At 37.6% G+C, this 18,400-nt stretch overlaps 1 protein-coding gene across 6 annotated transcripts in view; it reads left to right on the plus strand.

Moving 5' to 3' along the window:
* lingo2 (leucine rich repeat and Ig domain containing 2) overlaps window positions 1-18,400 on the plus strand; it is a 270,217-nt gene that overhangs the window by 154,891 nt on the left and 96,926 nt on the right. For all 6 annotated transcript variants that reach the window (XM_051860034.1, XM_051860036.1, XM_051860039.1 and 3 more), the window contains one exon: window positions 9,577-9,655. The gene's annotated coding sequence lies outside the window, so the exon portion shown is untranslated. The remainder of the gene's footprint in view (window positions 1-9,576; window positions 9,656-18,400) is intronic.

Consider the following 18,400-nt stretch of genomic DNA (forward strand, 5'->3'; position numbering starts at 1 on the left):
CTGTAATTCTTTTCTAGGCTAGGCATCTTGCTTTGTTTGTCTTTTGCTTTGTTTTGTGACACAACCTGTCTCACTTTTCACATCATAGCATGCTTATAATTAGTGAAACTCAGCTTACGTGAGAAAAAAGCACTGTTGCAACCATAAAATTATGGTTTCGTCTCACATTCATTTCATTATACCAGGTTAAAACTTGCTGAGATTTAAAATCTCATTTAAAAGAGTGACCTGGCCAAAAGGGCAGCAACAGTAACATAAATATACATGCAAAGTTGCATGCAAAGTTGTGGGTATCTAAAGCTGGACAGGGAATCCAGTTTCACAGAGAGGGACTTTGTTTAATAGCCTGCATTGTGCTGAATACGCCTCTAGGATTCAGAAAGTTGAGGCTATTCTCTTAGCAATGGCATTGCTACCGGCCGTGATTTTCGGCCGGGCCTTTTTGTGCTTACCTAAGCAGTATGTGTGCTCATTTAGTTTGTCTCCCCTACGGTAGAGGTGCATCTCAATCTTTGATGAGCTCTCTAGAGGATGGGCAGTTACACTTCTTCTATGCGTTTTTTGCATAAACTAGGACAACACCCTAAAAGCCATTAAAGAGAAACGTTCTTTATGTTCTCTGATTTTAAAAGAAACACTATCATTAATGTTGAATATAGCTGTCATGACTCTTAGAATATAGTACATGAGTTGCAACTCGACTAAAATACTTCTTTTGTATTCTCATATTTATGAACAAACTAAGATGTGCCTGTTTTTTGTTTGCCACTGGCTTGCAGTAAGTTTTTTCTTTTCTTTTCTCTTCAAGAAACTGATTTCAAGATTCTCACTGTTATTGAGGCTGTGATATATTTTCATTGGATTTTATTATGCCTGTAAGTTTATTTATCCAAGCACAATTTCACCCTCACAATACCAGCGTGTCCTGAACTGCCTCAGCCATAACAGATGCTCCAGAATTGAATATAGATTCAAGTGAGCAAGACAGGCTGCCTGATGAATCTCAATTTGCTGGTGACCATATTTCACGGCTGCCTTGGTCTCACAAGTGAGGAAGAGAGAAAGGGGAAGAGGAAAGCAATACTTGCCAAGCTGCCATTCTGTAGAGGTGAAGTGATCCCAGTCGGAATATGACACACATTCAAATGAGGCTGACTAAGAATCAAATGATGCCACGGAGTAGATCAGTAGAGTAGAGTGATTTTTAGTTTGGTTTTGTTTTGCACCCATTCTCTATACTGCTTGTCCTAGGTAGGGTCACAGGGATGCTAAAATCTATCCCAGCGTCTCAGGATTTTTTGTTTTGTTTTGTTTTGTTTTATTTTATTTTCAGTTTTAAGCAAATGATCCGTGGAGGGTTTGACTTAATTGTACTGACAAAATTTGGATATTTTCTGCCACAGTATAGTCTTTTATATATATATACATTTTTTTTTTTTTTTTTTGGGGGGGGGAGTGTTGAAAGGCCAGTTATACTAAACTGAGTAATCTTTACACAATTCTACATTTTAAACATGGAGAAGGCTGCATTGATCAGAAAACTATGTCAGTGCAAGAAAAGGATTTTCAGCATTAATGTTTTTAAAATCAATGTTGAATATAACAAACTACTGTTAACAGAACTCTAGTATCGATTTGGGGGGGACAAAAGACCTTAAAAGCCAATTTAGGATAACTTGATCAATAACCACAAAATCAATATAAGAGAGGTTTTTAACGACAGACCAGCATGCACTACATATCTTAGAGTTTTGCAATAATAACATCAATAAATGTTCTCAAGATCAATCTCAATTAGGGCAAGTATAATTTTTCAACATTTTTTGTTCAATTGCTTCCCACTGCTGTTTTACATGAACAAATCAGACTGTCATTATTGGACATAAACATGGAGGCGATTGATTTACTTCCATTATGCGATCTTATTGAATCTATTGAAACAGCGCAGCCACCAAGTAGTGTTGCATGTGTTTTAACATTATAGTTGTTTCAGCTCATTCCTCAGGTCTGCAAATAGAGCAGTAAGCCTGTGCAGACAATTTGTGAATTGTCTTAATGCTCATTTATGAATGTTAAATGAGAGGATGGAGACAGGGGTCACAATACTGATATGCCTCTGTATGGGGATTTTACCCTAATTAGCCCAAAGCAAAGAGATTAATGTTCTGTTTCTCTGCCCATGGGTTAAGCTCTTCCTTAACAAGCTCATTATGTTCATGTAATGATCTCTCTAGCTCTAACATGTGTTACGATGGGGAACAGTCTTGACACCTGAAAGAATGGCATGGATGATATATATATATATATATATATATATATATTATACACTATACTGCCAAAAGTTTTGGGACGCCTGCCTTTACGTGCACGTAAACTTTATTCCATTCTTAATCCGTAGGGTTTAATATGGACTTGGCCCACCCTTTGCAGCTATAACAGCTTCAACTCTTCTAGGAAGGCTTTCCACAAGGTTTAGGAGTGCGTTTATGGGAATTTTGACCATTTGATTTTATAGAAGCACATTTGTGAGGTCAGGCAGTGATGTTGGACGAGAAGGCTTGGCTCGCAGTCTCCGCTCTAATTCATCCCAAAGGTTTGTTCTGTCGGGTTGAGGTCAGGACTCTGTGCAGGCTAGTCAAGTTCCTCCACACCAAACTCACTCATCCATGTCTTTATGGACCTTGCTTTGTGCACTGGTGCGCAGTCATGTTAGAACAGGAAGGGGCCATCCCCAAACTGTTCCCACAAAGTTGGGAGCATGAAATTGTCCAAAATGTCTTGGTATGCTGAAGCACTAAGAGTTCCTTTCACTGGAACTAAGGGGCCAAGCCCAACCCCTGAAAAACAACCCCACACCATAATCCCCCCTCCACCAAACATTACACTTGGCACAATGCAGTCAGGCAAGTACTGTTCTCCTGGCAACCACCAAACCCAGATTCGTCCATCGGATTGCCAGACAGAGAAGTGTGATTCGTCACTCCAGAGAACACGTCTCCACTGCTCTAGAGTGCAGTGGCGGCGTGCTTTGCATTGCACTTGGTGATGTAAGGCTTGGATGCAGCTGCTCGGCCATGGAAACCCATTCCATGAAGCTCTCTACGCACTGTTCTTGAGCTAATCTGAAGGCCACATGAAGTTTGGAGGTCTGTAGATATTGACTCTGCAGAAAGTTGGCAACTTCTGCGCACTGTGCGCCTCAGCATGCGCTGACCCAGCTCTGTGATTTTACATGGCCTACCACTTCGTGGCTGAGTAGCTGTTGTTCCCAATTGCTTCCACTTTGTTATGATACCACTAACAGTTCACCGTGGAATATTTAGTAGTGAGGAAATTTCACGAATTGACTTTTTGCACAGGTGGTGACCTATCACGGTACCACGCTTGAATTCACTGAGCTCCTGAGAGCGACCCATTCTTTCACAAATGTTTGTAGAAGCAGTCTGCATTCCTAGGTGCTTAATTTTATACACCTGTGGCCATGGACGTGATTCGAACATTCAGTGATTTGGAGGGGTGTCCCAATACTTTTGGCAATATATATATATATATATATATATATATATATATATATTTTTTTTTTTTGGTGAGTTGAATTTTTAGCAGCGATTATTACAGTCTTCAGTGTCATTTATTTGAAATATAAATATCTATTTTACTTTTCACTTGTGTGCCTTTTGATCAATTTAATGCATCCTTGCTGAATAAAAGTATTAATTAATTTTAATACTAGGGGCCCTATCATACACCCGGCGCAATGCGACAGCAGGCGAGACGCAAGTGTTTTTTGCTAGTTTCAGCCAGACACAGTTATAATTTTCACGTCCAGCGCCACATTGTTTAAATAGCAAATATACTCATGCCCATCTGTTCGCCCATGGGCATGCTGGTCTGAAAATGAGGTGTGTTCAGGTGCATTGTTAGCGTGTTGCTATTTTGAGGCAACTGAAAACGACTGCGCCACTGACCAACAAAAACCTGATCTAAAGTCAATGGTGCAGTATTGTTTTTTTTTGTTTGTTTGTTTTTTTTTGTTATTTAAAGGGCACATTAGTAATATGCGCCTATAGGCGGGTGCACAACACATGTACACTGCTTGTTACACGCACAGGGGCACACAAACATTTTTAGATATTAAAAATAAAAGGATTCCTCTTTGGAGGAGCATTCAGTCTTTTCCGCTTGCAAATTCCGCCATGTAAATAGTGTATCCGCCATGGTGCAAGCAAGAGAATGGGAGATGACACTCTGATTGGTTTATTGCACGTTACGTCCAAAACACACCCGTGACTCATTAAGAGACTAGGTACAACCCTTTTGGGCCATGCACCTGGCGCGCCAATCATTTTTTCTGTCGTTACACTAGCAAAAGTGGATTTGGACAGCTCTAAGTGCACTTGCGCCATGCGCTTCATACCATGCGCTTAGATCGTTAAAATATGGCCCTATATATTCATTAGTAAATTATGGGAGATTGATGTAAAAACTGTTTCTATTTCTCACTGAATCTGTCTCTGCTTTTCTAAAATATTGCTTCTGCATTTGTTGTTTATTTCTGATTGTTCTAATTTGATGAGTTCTCTTAGTGCATTCAGTTCATTTTTCCTTGGATTGCACTGCAGTGCCACTGGGGCCGAGGGAGGAGGCAGTTCTCTCGAAGATAATGAGAACAGACGCTGTACATGTGTCTGTGTGCATTGCCACTTCTCATTTAGCCAACATGAACATGGCAAAAGAGCAGAGACAAAGGAGAGACACAGGAAGAGAAAAAGACATTGAAAAAACAGAGAGAGAGAGAGCACGCCAATGAATGGGAAACCTGAACTAAAGTAGAACACACAGAAAGATCATTGATACAGAAAAAAAGCAAAATAGGTTGCTTTTATTTTGAACTACTTAGAAATGAGGTCAAAACAGCATGGATTTTTTTAATCATGTAATTAATTTGTTTGGTTATGTTTGATAATTATTTCAATGACAAGTATCCTTGTTTTTAACAAGTACCTGTGTTTGTATGAATTAAATTGCATATATATATGCACATATATATTCATAATTTCTTCAATCTTGGTGTCCTCTTTGGATGGCACTGTGCAAACTCTTTCAAACAAAATTATATATAATATAATATGGAGAAATTATGAATGGAGAGATAAAGGTAGATACAGAAAGCAAGGAACTTTTCCCAGTCACGCTAAAGGGCTAGGGCAAGTTAGCTGAACTCCTCTATAATCCAGACCCCCTCAGGAGCACCATGACACTAAGTCTTCACTCAAGCTGTGATATATCCCCTCTGCGCTACTTCAAAACAGTCTACTGACACACACTATCCCCACAAGGATCAAACTTGACCCATGCTAATAAGCCACATTAATGGAGTCAAGTTTAACTCAGGAGGGGAGAAGCTCCCTTCTTAAAATGTCACATTATATTAGAGCGCAGTTTATGTAGTATTAAACTGATGTTATGTTTCACTCTTTCTAGCTCTTAACTCTTTGTTTGGAGATGCAGCAGATGCGTTTATCTGTGTTAGTCTCCTGGAGGCTCTTGGGAGCATCAATCCACTGCTCCCATCCACTGCCATCCTCCGGCACCCACTGGAATCCCCGTTGGTATCATGGAACTCAATCTATTTAATTGTCAAAATGATGGGATTAATTGGTGTGTTGTTATCCATTACAACAGCCCCCAGGTTGATGCACAGCAAAGGGCAAATCAAGCATGAACTGAAGACTAATCAAGCACATGAGATTGAAAAGGATTTAGCAAGATGTCCATGTGGGCAGAATAATTGAATGAGATAGATATCACTGTTGCCGCTGGTCAATGAGAGGACATACCAGTGTTTAATAAATACCAGCATACAGGCCTTTGTCCTTTTCTCTGTTACATTGATGAAAATTTTGAGGTTGGTAAGATTTTTTAATGTTTCTTTCTTTTCTTTTTCTTTTTTTTCTTTTTTTTTATGAAGTCTCTAATACTCTCCAAGGCTGTATTTATTTGATTAAAAATCCAGTAATACAGTAATATTGTGAAATATTATTATAGCTTAAAATTATTCCTGTGATGGCAAAGCTAAATTTTCAGCAGCCATTCCTCCAGTCTTCATGATCCTTTAGAAATGATAATATATGCTGATTTGGTGCTCAAGAAACATCTATTATTATCAATATTGAAAACCATTGTGCTGCTTAATATTTTTGTGGAAATTGTGACGCATTTTATTTTAGGATTCTTTGATGATTAAAAAGTTGAAAATAACAGCATTTATTTGAAATAGAAAACTTTTGCAACATTATATATGTCTTTTCTGTCACTTTTGATCAGTTTAATCTATTAATGAATAATAGTATTAATTTCTTTAAAAAAATTACCCCAAACTTTTGAACGATAATGCATATGATGTACATTAAAGTGATGGTTCATCCAAAAATGACAATTCTATTATTTACTAGCTTTTATTTACATGTAGTACCGCATGTTTCGGGGCTTCTCTTGGGAGACTAGCGTAAATTGACCCATAGGCAAAGCGCCATCTGCTGTTTTGGAAGAGGAAGTTGCTCAACTGCATTTGTGAGAAAATCTGCCTGCACACATTTATGAGAAAATCAACCCAAGAGATCTCATAAAAAAAGGCAAGTGTCTTACAATCGTAACAGACAGGTGTGCGTTTGTATGCACTAGAATTGGTATTTGTTCAAAGGTTACATGCCATTTGTAGGATGATTTGTATTTATTTGTGAAATATGATGTAGACTCATTTATTTATATTTGTGAAGCAATACATATATTTGTTACTCCTCTGCGTTTTCGCTCAAACTGACCTTTGTGTTTGCACATCACTTTCTGTTTGTTTGCGAGTCGAGTTTTCCTTTGCAAAGCAGATCGTGTTTGTTTGCAAAATGCTGGATTTGTTTGTTTAATTATGGCACAATATTAACTCCATAAGTTTCAGCCTGACGCAGTTATCATTTTCATGTCCTACGCCACGTTGTTTAAATAGCAAATGCATTTGCGCCCATTTGTGCGCCCATGGGCATGCTGGTCTGAAAATGATGTGTGTTCAGGTACGTTGTTTGTACATTGCTATTTTGAGGCAACTGAAATAGACCACGCCATTGACCAACAAAAACCTGGTCTAAAGTCAATGCCACAATATTATTATTTTTTTTGTTATTTAAAGAGTGCGTTAGTAATATGCGCTTATTGGCGAGTGCACAACGCATGTACACTCTGCTTGTTACACACACAGGGATGCGCAGCAGCACACAAACATGCCAAATATTAAAAATAAAAGAATTACAATGTAAAAAATTATTATTGTATGCATAAAGATAAAAATTCTTTGGTGGAATCCCGTAGGCTAGATGGTCTGCTCACGTGCTTTAACCTTGCGCACAAGCAGATCCGTTTATTTCCGCCATGTAAATAGCGAATCTGCCATGGTGCGAGTGCAGCTGGCTTTTAAAGGGAATAAGAGATGAGACTGCGATTTGTTTATTGCACATTACGCCCAAAACACACCCATTACTCATTACGAGAATAAGGACAACCCTTTTAGACCATGCACCGGGTGCACCGACCATTTTTCCCATCGTTAAACTAGTAAAAGTGGATTCGGACACGCCCTGAGTGCACTTGCGGCGTGTGCTTTAGACCATGCGCTTAGGTCGTTAAAATAGGGCCCTTAGTCTTTCTTTCCTCAGTGGAACACAAAAGAGGATATTTTGAAAATGTCTCCTTTTTTGTCCATACAATGAAACTGTTTGTTGACATTTTGTTGAATGCAGGGGCAAAAATATGTTCTGAGGGTGATGACAGAATTTTCATTGCTCTGTGAACTACCCCTTCAACATTACAGGGGGGATATGTAAGAAATGTTTTACTTAAGACTAATTTACACTTCTTTTTTTGTGTGTGTCTTTCTTTATGTTTATCACAATAGAAAATAAAAAAAGTGAAACATAAGTCTTCAAAGAATCTATGCAAGTGCTTTTTTGAATGCTTTTCAATACCATTTTGACAAGCTGAAAGCATTTCAGAAAAGAAAAACAGGAACTATCAAGAATAAAGGTTTAAGTTATTAGTTATCAAAAGATAAGCGGTTTGAGAAAAGAGCTATAAACCAGATGTCTGAGACTACCTTTCTGAAAAGTAATGAATAATAGCGAAAGTTGGACGTTCTGACCAGGCATCTTACATGAAAAGCACGTCATTCTCTTCTTTAAAGAGGAAGCCATTTTATGCCACAGTGTCTGAGAGAACAATGCCAGGCTGATTGTCCCAATGTGTTATCCATGGCGGTGGCTTTGGAGAAACTACCGCTGATGATTAAGGAAGAGGTTGAAATGGATTTCATTTGCTGTCCCTCTCCTGAGGTCCTTTCACTGAATATATACAGCCAGTATGTCTAGAGGAATAAAAGAGGGAAGGCACGCATTGTCGTTTCACCTTGCACAGGTTGAGCTGTCCTACTTTTCTGTAACACCCACAGGCATGAATCAATATCAAGGGGCTTTTCAGCTTATGCTTTTGAAATGTTATACTTTCGTATGGCACCAAAACTTGCTTCATTATATTTGAACAAAACAAAATTATTGCTCCAATACTTTATGTGGAAGATAAACAACATGGCCTTGTGAAACAATATTTTGTGTAAATACAAGTATCATTTTACCTAGGTTGCAAACTTTCTTAGCAAGGCCATTGATATTCTGAAGTCATCTTGATCTTAGGCACCGGGCATAACAACGAGATCCGGAGGATAAATGATCAAACAGGAGGACAGCAATTGTCCTTGAACTGCTTAATGGGTTACTAATAGCACTGAGTGTCAGGACTGATTTTACAAAAGAGTCCAGAAACAAACTTTCTACTCCTTTTTTTTTTCTTTTCTTCTACTACATGGTTGTCTTCTACATATTCCCCAGCTTTCATTAGCAATTCAAGACCTTGTGTTTGCATAATCACCTTGCCTCTGTCTACCATCAGGCCTGTATGGAGAGACTCATTAGTGTCTTTTCAGACAGTAAAAGTAAGAGAGAAATATTGTCAGAATAAAATGATTTCCACAAGGCAGAGAGGCGAAGCGCGGATGGACTGGGATGTAGATATTCCGAATCCTTGCTGCGAGATACTGGGGTTTTAAATAACAAGAACAATGTCCTGTGTCACAGAACAGCATCCTGTGTAGTGCATAAGAGGATAGAGGAAGCGAGAAAAGGTAAAGCCTCTTTTTTTTTTTTCATGTGGGGCTTTGTACATATTACATGATATTGATTGTGCAAAAGTTTCATTGTGGCTTGGCCCAGACTTTGCTAGAAGCGCATATGAAACTCGAGCCCTAGAGATTACGGGTAAAGCCGTGAAACACAGAGCTTGCAGACAGCACTCACAGTAATAACATACTGTGTTGGTTTTCACATCCATAAGGGTGTTCCGTTTGCTTGTGTTCCGAGCTTCTCCAAACTATTGATTGTATGTTTGTGTTGTCTGCATCCTAATTACACCTTGTTTTTTCTCCCTCCGTTTCATCTCCGATCTTATTTAATTCATTTATTTTGTGCTTTCTTGCAGATTTAAAAGACAAACCCTAACGAGAAGGCTCTTTAGTAGAACAAAAACATGGCCAAGGGGAAGATCTCTTCTCCATGTGGTAAGCACCTTCCTGATATTTCCTGATATTTTATGGTGAAACATGGTGGCACGCTGTATTGTTTAGTTCAGATAAATGAGATAAATATGCAAAATGTATTCCGAATACATCAATCTGCCACAACAAACAAACTAATCAATCTATATTTAACCACATTTCCATTTCAGTGAGCTTTTAAGGTCTCCTCAGACGGCTGTTCAAAGATGTATAGTCACCGTCTAACCCCTTTACACACATGCATAAATATACAGACATGCACATACTCATTACTGTACGACACAGAGTTGATATAGATTTATTTTCCCAAATGCCTCCAAAAGTCGAGGAAAGCAGGGGGTTGATTGAGCAGCAGCATAATAATCCTGGTACAGTGGAAGCAAGGAATCATGCATCAAAGTGCTTGCCATCTGTAGGAGGGCTCGAGTCCCTCAAGATGCATTAGGTCTCTGTAATGGGTTCGGCAAGGTGCAGCGATAATGGACGGATTCTAGGAACAAAGTTATTGATTATCACACAACCAGGGTTGCGCACAATACAGAATTGAAGGATTGGCTCTCTTTCAGTTCATAAGTGTGAAATTGAATTGAACTGGCCACACCTCACAGGAAGTCGAATTGGAATTTGCATTGGAATGACAGGAAGAGGAATTTACTGCATTGAATTTCAAAGAAATTCATCCCAGGTAAAATATTTTAAAAAATAAATCCTCCACCCTGGCCCACAGAAGTTTAGTTTAATAACTTTTTAAAAACTTTCTTTAAATTTAAATTCATTAATTTACTACTTTCTTATATTCAAATTGAAATTGCAATTCTGCATCCTGTTTGCTAAATTGATTGAAATTCAAGTTTAGAAATTGAATTGGAAATTAAAAGGCTCAGAATTTTAAAAGGCATCAGAATTATTGTAGTTCACAGTTCATGTGACTACAGTGGTTCAACTTTAATGTTATGAAGAGAATACATTTTGTGCGCATGATAACAAAAACAAAATAACTTTATTCAACAATATCTAGTGAAGGGCGATTTTCAAAACTGTTTCATGAAGCTTCGAAACTTTATAAATCTTTTGTTTCGAATCATTGGTTCGGAGCGTGTATCAAACTGCCAAAGTCATGTGATTTCAGTAAACGAGGCTTATAAGTGTTTCAAAATTTTAATGGTTTACGTGACTTTGGCAGTTTGATACACGCAGTTTGATAAGGTTGAACCACTGCAGTCACATGAACTGTTTTAAATACCTTTCTGGGCATTTAAAAGTGTTAATTATCTTGCTGTCAATGCAGGCCTCACTAAGCCATTGGATTTTATCAAAAATATCTTAATTTGTGTTCTGAAGATGAATGAAGGTCTTACGGTTGTGGAACGACATGAGGGTGAGTAATTAATGACAGAATTTTCATTTTTGGGTGAACTAACCCTTTAAACTGGATGCGTCAAAGCGAACGTTCTTTCACTCCTCCATTTGTCCTGCTGTCAACAGACTCAAGTGTGTGGATTAAGTCTGAAACTGAACTCGCATTTGTATGTTGTATCCAGTATAGACGGCGTCAGTGATTATAATGGGTTCTATTTGCTTTTGACATAAAAAAAAAAAGGTCAAGGTACACACATCCAAAGAGTCTTGGCTAGGTGCAAGATCAAAAAATACATCAAATAATACAAAAAAAGATCTGCACACTGTTGTTCCATTTAGAAAAGGTTAAAAGTGGCAACATTTCAGTCAAAGACCTTCATCAGACACACACACATACCTACAAAGGCAACACCTTTTTCTATTTGCTTTTGACGCAATGCACACATCCAGTGTAGGCAAATGTCAGCCATTAAGCAACTGAATGCCAGTGGGCGGGGCCTATGGTGTGATGATATATAACTATTCGTCGATGTCTTGCTCAGGAAGCAGTCATATGCAAATGTATTTGCCAGTGTGACATCACAAATCCCGCAATATCAAAACTAGCCATTTTCTGAGCTTGATTAGTTGTATTTGTAACAACTCAAATACTTTTTGCAATATAGAAATTATAAAAAACAATCAAGGCTGAAGATGTATAAACACATCAACACAGCCATATGTCACAAAACAATGCAAATCTAAAGACTCATCAACAGTACACAGCTCTAACAAAGAAGTTTGAAAATGTATCCTATGTTTCTACACAGATAGCTGTTTCTGTGTGAAGATTTTAGCATAATTAACAATCAACATCTTTAGCTATTGCATCTCAGTGTTGGACTTCAGCAGCATGTTTGTGAAAACATTTAACTGCGACATCACTGGGCTTTTTGTTTTTTATTTATTTACAACAAAATAAGCTAATTTCCAGCACAAAATATAAGAGCACTGTAATATAACAATATATAATGGTGAAGTTAGTGGCTTCATAAATTAATTAAAAACATAAAAAAGCAAAACACACCTGAAGCACATTCTTTGTTCTTTATTTTCTAGAAGCCGAGTTTAAAAACCTTTCTGTTTTTTTGTGTAGTTAATTAAAGCTGCACTCTGTAACTTTTTTTTTGTTTTGTTTAAAAATGATCCAAAATAAATTATTGAGCAAGTACATAACCAGCCAATGTTCAAAACTATCTCCTTACCTTAGCACGATTCACAGTGGTAAGCTTGTAATAATGTTTTTTAATTTGAGTGGTACTGGTAGGTTTCCGCAGGAAATACAATTTCGCCTTTGTGTCATTACGTCACGTTTTTGTACATAAAGGAGGAGTCCCGGATGCTGCAGGTGGCGGATCATTTGAAGACTCTTACAGAAGCTGTAATAATTAAGCTTGTCATTTTGATAGTGGATTGTAATCAAGAACGATAAAGACAACCATCATCATTGACAACTGATGAATCACCAGTAGTAAAAAAGACTTCAAACTGCGGAGTGGCTAACAGAAAAAAAAGGGAATGCAACCAGGCCCGTGCAAGAACAAGAATTAAAAAATATATCGGCAGGGCTTTTGAAAGGTGGCGTGAACTCTGTGTCTTGAACGGGTTTAAAACGGATGCATAGATTGCTTTTTTCTGCTGGACAGGTAAGACATTTTAATGTTTTATTGGGTAGATAATGCTAATTAGATAACGCTAATACACACTAAATACATATAGCCACACAATGTTGATGTTGTTAATATTAACTATTTGAGAATAAAGTATAACGATAATAATAATTTGCACAGTTTGACGTGATGAGCTAACTTTGCGATCGCTAGATTTATTCACCATTAGATTTATTGTGGAACTTTTTTTCAGTTGGTCAGAACAAAAGTGGCAGGCATGTTACTTAATTGTTGAGATGACGTTTTCCGGTTATTTTAGTAGTACTTCCAAGACGTAGTATCTATAATTCTGAAGTACAGTATCCACACCGGTGTGGTGACTGAAAGCCTACACATGCTCCTTAAAACATTACATTCACAACACACAAAACACAACCCATGTAAAATAATAATTCCGCAACTAACTGCAATTGCAGATTTCAATCAGAGATGGCGACAAAGAGGCAAAACTTACGGACTGCAGCTTTAAAAGGAGGTACACCGCCATCTTGCTCTGACAAAAGTGACTTGAATGCACCTGACGTTGCAAACATGAATTCCCAAATCGTAAATACGAACTTGCCAGGAGGACTTGAGCGCATAATTATAACCCATATACACTTACAATCTTTTAGGCTTGAGTTGTACAAATGCGGGTACTATGTAACCTCCTTGCACAATCTGTCATCACGTTTCTGTCTCCTCCATGTATTCAGTTTTTTCTTCTTCACCTTCTGCCAACTAATTAGTGCAAAAAAAAAAAAATTGTCAATGCGCATATCGACCTGCGCATAGAGAGAATGTAGCACTGATAATATTTAACCTGTAATAATCTTTCATCTTAATTATGGCTCCCTCAGTTTAAATGGCCATTGTCAGGGTGCTCATGGGTAGGTGGGCCAGGCCTATGGTAAAAAACCATTTAGAGACTCACATGACAGCTTGCAGTGCTTGATGTGACAATAAGAATGAATAGAGGGTCACAAGAGGTTCTTGATGATGGTGATGGGTTACTGGGAGGCTTGACATTGAGTGACATGGTTGTCATGGAAAAACTGCCACATGACAAGTTTGTGTACAGCAGTTGAGCAGTTTTTCATGCTTTCGGTATGGATGCTCTTTTAAATCAGGAAGTATAGTCAGGAAAAATGTTAGGGGACATTTTTTTGATCTCCCATGTCCCTGGTGGCAGCTACGCCCTCGGTGTTGATCCTTCAATGAAAATCAGCAATAGTCTCATATGATTCCTGAACATTATATGAACTTTCAAAGTGTATTGTTATCTCTTTGGATTTAAGAAAACAATGGTTGAAAATGTGGTAATTTCTAGACAGCGTTCTACTACACCGCTTTTTTCTTTCGTTGTGTCACTATGAATCCCATGTGTTTTGAGCGTGGTCTGGTTAGTTTTCACTTTCACTTATTGCTTAAATCTGTTCAGCACTCAGTCTGCAGGGTAAAAGTGCATTGCTATGATTCACATTGTTTGGTTCCACAGCCATGTGACCTTCCTGTGTGTTTTGATGTGTGATATTCATATTAAGTTTCTCCTTTGTGTTGCTTTGATTTTTTTTTTTTTTTGTATCGTATTCTGTAATAGGTGGGGTCATGAAAGGACAAGTGTAGTGGTCAGGCTTCAACTTTTCAGCGGCAGCACAGTAGTGGTCAGACAGCAGAGCATGTGGGACTGTATAGAAATAAGTGTGAAGTGGTTTTCTATTTGTCAGGGGTACAAAAAAAATTACACACGTACACTATATACCCATATGAATATATACACGTAAAAATCTATTTAAAATGTATGTTTCTTACTCTCCCAGTTCCACTATTCTTCACCCTGCAGATAACTTCTGCTTCTTGCCTGCGCATCTGCAGATTTGTGGCCCTTATCACTAATGCCTGCTTCTTTCTGATGCAATATTTAATGTGTCTTTTTGGGGACATATTGAGTTTTGTATGGAATATTTGTTGCTGTGCATCATATTCACTGCACTGATAAAAGCAGTTCTGTCCTATTCATAATCTACAGTTTCATCTCGCTGCAGGAGTTACAGTAGGTTGCATCACTCCTGAAAGAACGTTGACCAAGTGCCTTTATCTTTTTCTTTCTTCTTTCTATTTCAATTTCTTCCTTCATATATATGTAAAGGAAGATATAGCTGCATTTATTTCATACAAATATAAAGTAATAAAATAAAAACAATAATTAAACAGTAATATTGTAAAAATCTTACTATTTAAAGGATTAGTTCACTTTCAAATGAAAATTAGCCCAAGCTTTATTCACCCTCAAGCCATCTTAGGTGTATGACTTTTTGTTCTTTCTGATGAACACAATCGGAGATATATTAATGAATATCCTGACGCATCCGAGCTTTATAATGGCACTAAGCGATACCAATGAGTATGAGCTGAAGAAAGTGCTTCCACCACATCCATCCATCATAAACGTACTCCACACGGCTCCAGGGGGTTAATAAAGGCCTTCTGAAGCGAAGCGATGCATTTGTGTTAAAAAATATCCATATTTAACAAGTTATGAAGTAAAATATCTAGCTTCCGCCAGACCACCTTCCGTATTCAACTTAGGAATAAAGTGTAAACTGCCGTTGCATCAGTTAAGCATTTTCCGTAGGACGTAGCGTAAGCTTTTTGAAAAAAGTAAGTCTTCGTAAGTTGAATATGGAAGACGGTCTGGCAAAAGCTAGATATTTTATTTACACAAACACAAACCCTTCTTTTTCTTTCTTCCTTTCTTCCTTCCTTCCTTCCTTCCTTTCTTTCTTTCTTTCTTTCTTTCTTTCTTTCTTTCTTTCTTTCTTTCTTTCTTTCTTTCTTTCTTTCTTTCTCTGTGTCAAGCTCTCTGCAATTACTAAGTGTAATGGTGCAGGGCCAGTTCATTTGGGACTGTGCAGTGTCCAGGTAAAAGTATCAGCACAAAGACTTGATATGGTCTCTTCCTGACACAGCAGTTCTCTCTTGTGCATTGACTCTTATAGCATTTGACGATTAATGGAGATTATCTGTCATGCTACCCCAACTGTCTTTAATTAGTAAAATCAAGTATTGTGACAGATCCAGAAGTATTAGAATTCAGGAGTGTCTTAGCCAACCATAGTCGTATTATGTCTAATATTTACATAAAAGAATGAATTATAAGTGACTTTATGCTGCTACAGTCTGAGTCATGTTTACAACAGGATGTTTTTTAATATACGGTAAGTCATAAAGCTGCTGATTCAGAGATCAAATATAGATGTCTGTGTGAGTATATTTGTGCCCACCTTCATATCATTAGCGTAAACAAACAACAGAATTGCAACTCTAAATACCACAGCCATTTGTCACAGTTAACACATTTCAGCTTCAGTTACTGTCTAATTCACCGAGTAGAGGGAAACAGAGGCAGTTTCGAATGGCAAATTAAACATACTGAGGTAAAACTATGTATGTCTGGTCAGAGCAATGTTTCATGCTTTGAACAGGAAATAATGAGCCTCAAATATGCATTGTTCCCTTTGGCAATGGTGCGACTTAGATTTCAAATCAATATTTTCCATGGAGTACATCACACTTAGTTTTACATCTTGCAGTCTTGTCTTTCTCTTGAAGATCAAAGAAGGGCTCATGCTAAATATCACATCACCTCAATGCAATGCAAAGATGCCCTCTTCACCTCTGCATACAAATTACTGAAATATTCAGCTACTCTTGTACGGGAAGATCAGAGATCCACTTTGGTTTCACAGCGATGGCATAATGCTATTCAGCAGTAAAAACTGCTTAAGTTTATTAGCGCTTACCATGAGTGCAAAGAGGAAAAGTTGTACGTTGACTAATGATGCGCAGCTACTGTAAACAATTAGACTTACATTTAGACAGGCGGTATGGTTTATTTAAAAAAAAGAAAAATCAGTTCAGCGCAGAACTTGTGTAAAACATAATTCTCATCGGATCGAAAGTGAAAAATGCCTGAATATGTTTAGCAAATTCTCCAAGAATTGTTTTACTTGACAATCTTCTCAGACTAAGCCAATTTTTGAAATGTCTGTCAAAACACTGATGTGGTTTGGAGTGAGATGATGAAATCCTCAAAATGTTTCTGTAAGATTTTTTAAGACCCCTCTTGTGATCTCATTTGTAACAAGAGAAAGACAAAAGCAGATTCTGGATGACATCAGCTGAGTAAATTTCGCATGGTAGTAGTAGAAGACCTCGATATGCCATACTAAATCTTCCCTAAAAATTATCTGGTAATTCACAAGCATGTAAGCCATAATTATTGAAAATGAGGAGGTATAATTGTGTCAAGCACAGCTCACAGGCAAGATCTGTTTCTCAGGCAAGAAAGACGAAGCCAGTATAAGGGTAAAATATGAGGGTTTTTACTCAGTATTTTGTTTTCCAGACTTATTTGGTGTATTATGTATACTGTCAGCACGCTCTCATAAGGAAATATTAATTTACACGGCACTATAGTCTTGTTGTCGCTTCAAAGTATCGACTTAGGAAGTGACTGACTAACCAACAATCACAGCTTTTATGTGCTGTTTAGGGGAGGCATAATCCGAAAAGCTTGTATTGTCAGAAAAAACTGAAAGATTAATTTTAATAGTGGCACAATAGTCAGAAAGTAAGAAGTACTAATTATTTCATTGACATAAAATAGATCAGGTGGTCATACATTTCACAATATTACTGTTTTTACTGTATTTGTTGATCAAATAAATGTAGCCTATAGTGCGTGTAAAAGACGCAAAAAAAAAAAATCTTAATTTATGTATATGATTTATTCTATTTTCTACCATTTTGCTTCATTCATACATATGATAATCCAAAGATTGCCACGACTTTGATGGAATCCTCCAAAGTAAAGTACGAATGTCAGCAGATGTTTTGGTGTTGCAGGATAAAAGTTGCTATAGTGAATTTTTCCTTATGAACCTGCCCTGGAATGGGGAGATTTAGTTTGAATGAGTATGCAAGAGCCATTATTAAGTTGTTAGTGCAAGTGCAGGGGTGAAAATTGAGTGAGAATTTTTGGAATAAATTCAAGCCCTCTGAGGATGTTAGGAGGAGTGTACTATCTAGTGCTGCTATTGTAAAACCGCAGCGTGTCAACCACATGTCTCAGCACCAGTCAACAGCTCAGTCAGTGTGAGGCTTCTGTTGCAATTTAATTAGACCAGAAGACTCTTGTTCAGCCAAAGACTCACTCACAGGGGACAGACAAAATGTCAGCCACGATCTTGCACGCTTTTAATTAAAAGAAATGTGAGCTGTATTAGTGTGCGACGGCGACTTGTTTTGTTTACTGTGTTGTTGTCGGTGGTTAATTGCTATTAAAGGAATGCATATGACTAAACAGATGAGATTTGCTCTAATTCTTTGTCCAGTTTGAATCGTTAGAGTTGACATTGGATTTGGCATTTTTGCTCCATGTTTTTACAGAGCCATGGAAATTCATTGACTTATTGCATGATGAAGTGATTTGCTGATTTTGGATTCAGTCTCTCATATGTGCATTGAAAGAAAAAGCTAATTTGGACTTCGCTGATGGATTAATATCCACAGCCATTTAAAAGAACATGACAAAATGAGTATGAACTAGTATCTGATGTAATTATATTAATGAAACGTTGCAATAGAACATCTGTTGTGGCAATCATTGCACATCTTTCCTTACCTCCATGATGTTTTT

This window comes from Ctenopharyngodon idella, chromosome 14 (genome assembly GCF_019924925.1).
Source record: "Ctenopharyngodon idella isolate HZGC_01 chromosome 14, HZGC01, whole genome shotgun sequence".
Taxonomy (NCBI): domain Eukaryota; kingdom Metazoa; phylum Chordata; class Actinopteri; order Cypriniformes; family Xenocyprididae; genus Ctenopharyngodon; species Ctenopharyngodon idella.